General features: G+C 42.8%; 1 long non-coding RNA gene across 1 annotated transcript in view; it reads right to left on the bottom strand.

Moving 5' to 3' along the window:
- Positions 1–1,564: 1,564 nt before the first annotated feature.
- LOC144894240 (uncharacterized) overlaps positions 1,565–8,145 on the bottom strand; it is a 7,856-nt gene continuing 1,275 nt past the window's right edge. Inside the window, exon 2 of the long non-coding RNA XR_013624916.1 lies at positions 1,565–2,492. This is a non-coding gene — a long non-coding RNA (uncharacterized LOC144894240). The remainder of the gene's footprint in view (positions 2,493–8,145) is intronic.

Here is an 8,145-nt window from a genome sequence, read left to right as displayed (position 1 = left end):
TGCAGCTGTGCTACTGATACAATGCTCCCTGTAGGTTAGGGCTGGAATTTGGAATTTGTTCATGGTGCCGGCGATAGCTCGTCTGCTCATCGCAAAGGACACCGCAGGGTCTTCAACGTCCACCAACCAATGCCGGAAAATGGGACGCCCAGTTTAGCATCCATCCAAGGGGAAGGCGCACGCATACACTGATGAATCGCCTTGCCTGTGAAACACCATGACGACCGTTTATAGTTGGGTTAAGATTCAGAGGGAGAGCATAAAAGTGTGCAGCCAAAACTTGAGCAGTCACTCTTCATCTATCATACCGTTCCAGCTGTCATCATCACATCCTCCACTGGAAACGGGAGCACGTTCAACCGCAGATAAAGTTCGGCATTACACCGCACACCATGTGGATGTCCTGCTCATGGCACTTGAGAGCTGGTAGTTGCCAAGGTGCTCTTGGGAGCAGTACTTTCCACTGCATGGTGCGACATGACCCACACAATGTGCGTCCTTTGTCTCAGGCCCACTGCATCGGAAAGCTTTTTGCTATTGTGGTAGTGGCACTCCATGCCATTCATCACCCTGGTGATTCCCCGTTATGAGGTGGGACTTCTCGGAAAACCCTGATGCCCAGTTGAGTCGGGAAAATGAAAGACATTGTGTGTGACCTGTGACCCAGCATGTCTTTTGGCCTTTTCAAATGAGTGGCTAATAAATCTAGTCTCTCCAGGGTACCATGTCAGTTCAACCATACAGTGAGTTCTGTTCGATAATGTTTTATCTGACTTATGAACAGCTACATCATGAGAAGGGTTCACTGACGATATATATTTACAGCACTGAATGAAGCACTTCATTCCAGACTTGAAATACTCCCTGCATTTTACTTAAATATTTAATACTGTCTATCATATCCCTTTTTAATTGCTGTGGTTATGGAGAAAGTTAGATGTAGGATAAGAACAGTGGTTTAAAAATTTTTTTTGTAAATATTGCCAAGAAATATCCAAAAATATACAATAATTGTCAAAAAAATATTTGTTTTGTATACAGTGTTGATGTTCATGGAGGAGCTAGAACATAGAATGCATCAGGACGTAACAGAACGAAAGGAACGTGGGAAACACAAAGAGGGTGGGGAACACACCAACAGCAGGGATTAGACCCAAAACAGAGTGAGACTTGGAGAAATAAGGGGTGTGGGGAAGAATGAGGGGTAGAGGACGACGCATGGGGTGGACAAGATGGATAGCGAAGCAAACGCTCAGGAAGTAAAAGCTGAAAACTTAGAAAGAGGTGGATTTGGGTGGGGTTAACAGGTGAAGAAGAGATAATTGATTTGGTTTCGGGATGATCTGAGATGTGGAAGTTGGTTCCAAAGGCAGGAAAAAAACAGGAACAAATGAGTGGAGGTGAGCAGTGATCCTGGATTTAGGGAGTTTCACCAGACGGGGGTTGATGATGGACCAAGTGTGCCCTGCAGAAGCCTGGGGGACAAGAGGGTGAAAGACCAGAAAGGAGACAGAAGAAGTCCGACCCGTCTACAACATGAAAGTGATAGACCCATAGACTCAGCTTCATCGCAGGAAATAAAGATTTATTTTCACATTGCTGGCACTGTGGGCTGTACAAATATTGTTTTCAAATTAATTAATTAAATTTAGGGCCCACTAGCAGAACTGTTATTTGGGGTGTGACCTCTGCCTTTTGGGTGAGTTTGTCAAATCTGCACGTGCCCTGTTGGCCATAATGACAACCAAAGCACGGGGCAAGATGTTGCATGACGGGGTGGTCCATTATGCTCTGCGGATGAAAACATTTTAGGAATCCGAGATTGGATTGGCAATGTTGCCTTATTAGGATCTTCATATAGACTACGGGATAACTTTCTGTAACCTCTTTTTGGTTAAACTCCTAAAATGCAGGCATGCTGCACATCTGTACTCTTTTCTTCCTTTTGTGGTGCTGCCTTCCTGAGGCTGTTCAATCCCCACTTATCCTCCCAGGACTTCACACAAGTGGTGCACCACAATTTCACATCATCCACCATCCTTTCCCACAATATTTTCTACTGACATCAACCCTTCTTAAACCGACTCACCCGCCCCCCACGTAAACTCACCATGCCCATGCCTTTTCTTTCCATCTCTTTCCCTTACTTATTGTGCCCACCTGTCACCCCACTTCCCCATTGCCAGTTGGTTTCCTTTCTACTGCATATCAGTTCAATTGTATAGAAAAAAAAATCAACTTTATTTAAAAGGGAAATATCTTTACAAAGAAAATATACAGTCCACATCACCATTACACATACAAGCCGAGCACTTTGAAGATAAGTCAGCATCAGGCCAAACATTTTGCTTTTAATCCAAAAATGGCTTGAAAGAGCTCACACCAGCAAACTGGGCTGCAATAGTCTTTCGATAACGATGAATGCCAAAGCCCTCCTCATTTCTTTGGTCGTTCCAAAATGTTCAAAAACTTTCCTCGAGTCATCTCACGTGCTGCAGAAACAAGAGAAAGAAGAATATTTACTCAATTGCAACTGCAATATGTTGCAATTTTTATCTTGGTTGTATTTGGTAACACCTCTTATTAGCAGTTTCAGAGATGCTCATAAATAGGCACTGGCTTTATAACTATCTGATCGTTGATATACATTCTCTGGCACATTTAACAACACAAGTTAACGCAAATATAATGCAAATTGTGTGAAGATGGTACTTCAGTTCAGTGGTAACTTTCATTAACAATGGAGCTCCATTCCACTTAATTGATGTATAGATTTGGGAGCTGGAATTGGAGCTACACTGGATTAAACAATTAAGGGATTTGTTTTATTTGTAACACAAGAGGAACAGTGAGATACAGTGCCTTCAGAAAGTATTCACACCTCTTGACTTTTTTCACATTTTGTTGTGTTACAACCTGAATTTAAAATGAACTCGATTGAGAATTTTTGTCACTAATCTTCACATAATACCCCATAATGTCAAAATTGACTTTTGTTTTCGAAATTTTTACAAAGTAAATAAAAAATGAAATACAGACATATCTAATTTACATAAGTATTCAACCCCCTGAGTCAACACTTCATAGAAGCACCTTTATCAGCAATTATAGCTTCGAGTATTCTTGGTTATGTCTGTATCAGCTTTGCATATCTGGAGTTGGGGAGTGTGTCCCATTCTTCGGTGCAGATTTGCTCAAGCTCAATCAAGCTGGATGGGGAGCGTCAGTGAACAGCAATCTTCATTATTGTCCCACAGATAATCAATGGGATTCAAGCCTGGGCATTGGCTGGGCCTTTCAAGGACTTTCACATTCTTGTTCTGAAGCAATGCCAGTGTTGCTTTGGCTTTATACATGGGGTCATTGTCCTGTTGGAATGCAAATCTTCACCATAGTCTGAGGTGTTTTGCACTCTGAAGCAGGTTCTCCTCAAGGATTTACCTGTACTTTGGCTACATTCATTGTTCCCTCTATCCATAGAAGTTTCCCACTCCCTGCCGCTGAAAAGCATTGCCATAGCATGATGCTGCCACCACCATGCTTTACGGTAGGGATGGTGTTAGATGGTTGATGAGCTGTGCTCAGTTTCCGCCAGACGTAGCGCTTTGCATTCGGGCCAAAGAGTTCAATTTTTATCTCATCAGAGGAGGGCATATTAATACAGAAAGGGAATGACAAAGGGAAGAATGGGGGAGAGGGGTGAGCAAGTAAAGTTGTTGCAGGAAGCACTTATGCCCGAGCTTCCTTTTACTTAGGAAAAGTAAAAATGATTTGTTCCAAAACAGCATGAAGGCCTGAATGAATACTATACTTTCCAAATGGGAAATAAGTTTTAAATTTGAGGTGGAAAGTTTGTGGGTAACTTTATCAGTTCTAGGCAGGTTCACGTGTATTTGTTGATTATCATTTCACACTCATAATAACAGTACTCATTTACACCTTGTGAAGTTACTGAAGAGTAAAATAATCAAAAGAACTTTGATTTAAAAAATAAATTTAATGCATTTCTGACAAGCTGGTTTTATTTCATACATAGGGGAAAAAAATTTTTTAAACAATATGAAAAAAAATATTAAAAAGGCACAATACTATTTTAAAAAACAAACAAAAAAAAAACTAGAGCAACACGACTGTCGCCAATATGCCTTCGCATAGTCCCACAATGGGGAGATGCCATCATTCACTGTCCTAAAAATAAACAAGTTTGAATTTAAATCCCTTCAGCTGTTCTCAAGTTTCACATTTTCACCAACCATGACAGGTTTCACATCAATCGGTGAAGCGGTTTCAGAGAAGGGATTTTTTAAAATAACGCTTTCAAGCTAATATGGCTGCCACATCACGTGACATATGACCTTGAAAAATGTACACTCTGCATATGTATGGGGAGGGGATCACGTTTGTGAAGTTTCATGGTGATGGGATAAGGTTCGTTTTTCCATCCAAGATGGCTGCCAAACCACGTGACCTATGACGTCACCTTTTATTTATTTTTTTTTGTCTGCAAGATCGAGGCTCATGAAAGAGCCAACATTAATCACACAAAAAGTCAAACCGACACATAAAACACAAAAAATAAGGGGAGCGGTAGACAAGATGGGGAGAGAGGGGGAAGGACACAAACACAACATTTGAGAGCAGGGACATCGGGAGAAATGTGGGAGGGGGAGGGCTTGGGGGGAGGTGGGAGAGGTATAAAACATATGAACACTGCAAGGACTTCCAGGAAAGAAGTTTGAATTTCAAAAAAAAAGTGTATCTGGGGTGTATTAGCGGGTGTAGAAAAGATCAAGGTTTTGGATGGGGAAAGATAAGAGATGGTGGTGAACAGCTGTTTTAAAGACCTGGAGGGAGGAGTGGGATTGAAGGGAGTGGTGGAGTTTGTTCCAGAAGCAGGAGAAAAGGGGAATGAAAGAGTGAAGGTGAGCAGAGAGCCTAGATTTTGGCAGTTTAACCATAAGAGGGCTGCAGGCAGATCTTGTGCGACCTGAAGGAATATTGGGGGGACAGAGCACAGAGAGAGCTGGGGGAGCAAGGCCAGAGAGGAGTCAGTAGAAGACAGAAAGACCACCAACCTGCCTGTGGTGAGTGAGTGAAAGGCCCTCGGAGTTAACTTCATCGCATGAGATTCCAATGATTCTGAAAGCTTTGGTTTCAACAGCGTGAAGCCGAGCTAGGTGTGAGGCAGGAGCACCAGCCCAGAGGGGGGAACAGTATTACATTGAGTTGCAGATGAAAGCCTTGTATGTGGTGAGGAGCTCAGGTGTGCCAAGGAAGGACTTCGCACGACGGAGGATGCCCAGTCGGCGACTGGCTTTGGAGGCCAGCTTGGAAATGTGGTTTTCCCAAGAAAGATCATGGCAGATAGTAAGACCCAAAAGCTTGAGCGACAGAACTTCTTGGAGAGGATTGTTGAGAAAGTAGATGGGAGGGTTTTCCAGTCGGTCCTTTCGGAGAGACATTGTAAGAGTGTGAGATTTGTCAGGATTGAAAGACATGTTCCACTTGTTTGACCAGTCTGTGATTTTGTCCAGGTCTGCAGAGAGTGAGGAGGCTGCAGACTGCCGATCTGAGGGATGAGGAATGGAGCGGCAGATAGTGGAGTCATCAGCAAAGAGATAGAGAGGATTTTCCAGAGAGTCGGAGAGATCATTGATGAAGACCAGAAATAGCACAGGGCCCAGAACACTACCTTGGGGAACTCCAGCCAGAACAGGCAGGAAGGGGAGATGAGAGAAATCCATTCAGGGCCACACGTTGCCTACGACCAGAGAGGAAGTCCGCAAGCCATGAGTGGAGATTTCCATGGATACCATCGGAGGAGAGTTTGGTGAGCAGAGCTGGGTGCCAGACCGTATCGAAGGCACGTGATATGTCAAGTGAGACAGCTCTGATTTCCTGTTTGGCATTGAGGACCTCCATCCATTGTTGAGACAGCAGAAGCAACATGTCCAGAGTAGAATGACCTGGTCTGAATCCAAGTTGATGATGAGAGATCAAGCATATTGGATTGAATATATTTGGCATATTGTCATTATCAAGCAGGGTAAGAACATATTATTATCAAGCATATTGGTGTTTGATGATATTTGTAAAATTTCGTATCGATAGGGTAAGCAGTTTCAGAGATATAGTTATTTAATATTTTCCTTCAATCCAATATGGCTGCCACATCCATGTGACCAATGACGTTTTCGTGATCAACTTTTAATTGCCATGCCTAGTCGATGACGTGTAAAGTTTCGAGTCAATCTCTTCGGTGGTTTGGGAGATGTTTTTTTAAGGTTTTAGGTTAAATCCAATATGGCTGCCAAACCATGTGACTGATGATAATTTAATATTTCAATACAAATGGGTCATAGATCATGTGCAGGCAATTTCAGGTTTTTAGGATATGGCAATCCATTAAAACATTTATGGCTGGTATACCACTTCACTGATGATATCATTATCATGCTTTTGTTCCCCATTTGGAGTACTTAATGTGCCAAGTTTCATTCAGCAGTTTCCCAGAAATCATTATTTTTAAAATTATTTGTGTTTAATCCAACATGGTTTCCATACCACGTGATCTATGATGTCAAAATTATCATAAAACATTCCACATGGGTGTCGTTCTTACCCTGAAAGTTTAGTCTCAATTGGACATGTCACTGAGAAAAACGAGGTTTAGCCCGTATGGACAGACAACCCGAAAACATAATGCCTCCAGCCACCTTCGGAGGGGGGGTGTCGGGGAGCACGGAGGCATAAAAACAACAATGCTCAATTTCATGCTTATTTTTTAGAAGATTGGTGAGCTCCCAGATGCTTCTTTTTAGCACTGTTGAAGAGTGGACTTCAATTCCAGTGCAAGCATCACCGTTTCAAAAAATAAAAAACAGACCCACGTCCTGAAGCTCACCTGGATTGGAGCAGCAGTGAAATTACGTCAAAATAATCAAAATGTTGTTCATGCGCAGAATCTGCTCATGTGATTGGTTGAATGGAAGCCCTCTCAATGCCAATTACAGCGATACATGTTTTGTAGGTCATAAGCACAGATTTTTGATGCGGTCAATTCACCTTCATCAGGCATCAGATATGAAGCTTGTGGCCAGGTTTCATCAAAATCGTGTGTTTTGGTCAAGTGCTGACTGAAGTGCTTACAGACTAGGACTGACTGACTTACCTCCGGACCCTGCTCGGTTGCATAATCTCACCAGACTAAAGTCCAGGTAAGCTAAAAACACGGTTCCAATTTGTGACATTTGTATAAAAACAGAGCTTGTACAAATGGCAAATGTCACGTTAATTTTTATATTTAAAGGCCTGTTTAGACAGGTCAATATTATTGTGTCCCTGGGGTTAAGACCCCAACAGGATGAATGGCCAAAACGAGCTTTACTCTGAGGCGTATACCCGACTTGGCTGTCGTGACACGCGCTGGAAGGTTCGAAGTCTTACCTAATCGGGAACACACGGAGGGGTTAATCAGAACCCACAAACACAAATATGGGACAGCAAAATCCACAATACAAGAAAAGTAACATTCGACAAATAATGATTTAATGAAAATAAATGCAAATAACAATGAAAAGTGAGGTAAAAACTAAGATTCATAATTGAGACGTCTCTATCAGACTCAAATACAAACAAGGGGAAACCGAAAATAAAAGAAAATAAATAATGCTTTGGTAATTGGCCGGCACTCAGCTTTGCGTCCACAAATGGCTGGTAAGGCTTGCTGGTCGTCGCCTCGAACCACCGCGCGGGAAACGCACAAAATGGCGCGGAGTGGCGCCCGTAGCCAGCCGCCGGCGTGAGGCAAGCAGTCAGGATCCTTCTGTTTCACTCGCGACCCCCTCCTTCTCCACAGTGCACCACCATCAACCAACACCTCCTCCTTCCACGTTGCAAAAGTCCCAAAGCCCCGACACATCTCACCAGCGACTACAGTGTCCACTCAAGATGAGAGCCAGAACGAGATATATATATAGAGATAGAGATAGAGATAGAGATAGAGATAGATAGATAGAGAGATAGAGAGATAGAGAGATAGATAGAGCGAGAGCGAGAGAGAGAGAGAGAGAGAGAGAGAGAGAGAGAGAGAGAGAGAAAGATGGCGCGACCGTGTCCTTTTTTCCCCTTCACTCTTGAATGTTC

Source organism: Myxine glutinosa, chromosome 11, assembly GCF_964187855.1.
Source record: "Myxine glutinosa chromosome 11, kmMyxGlut1.1, whole genome shotgun sequence".
NCBI classification, from domain to species: Eukaryota; Metazoa; Chordata; class Myxini; order Myxiniformes; family Myxinidae; genus Myxine; species Myxine glutinosa.
Note: the sequence above shows the minus strand (reverse complement) of the source record. Positions and strands in the feature narration are given on the sequence as shown.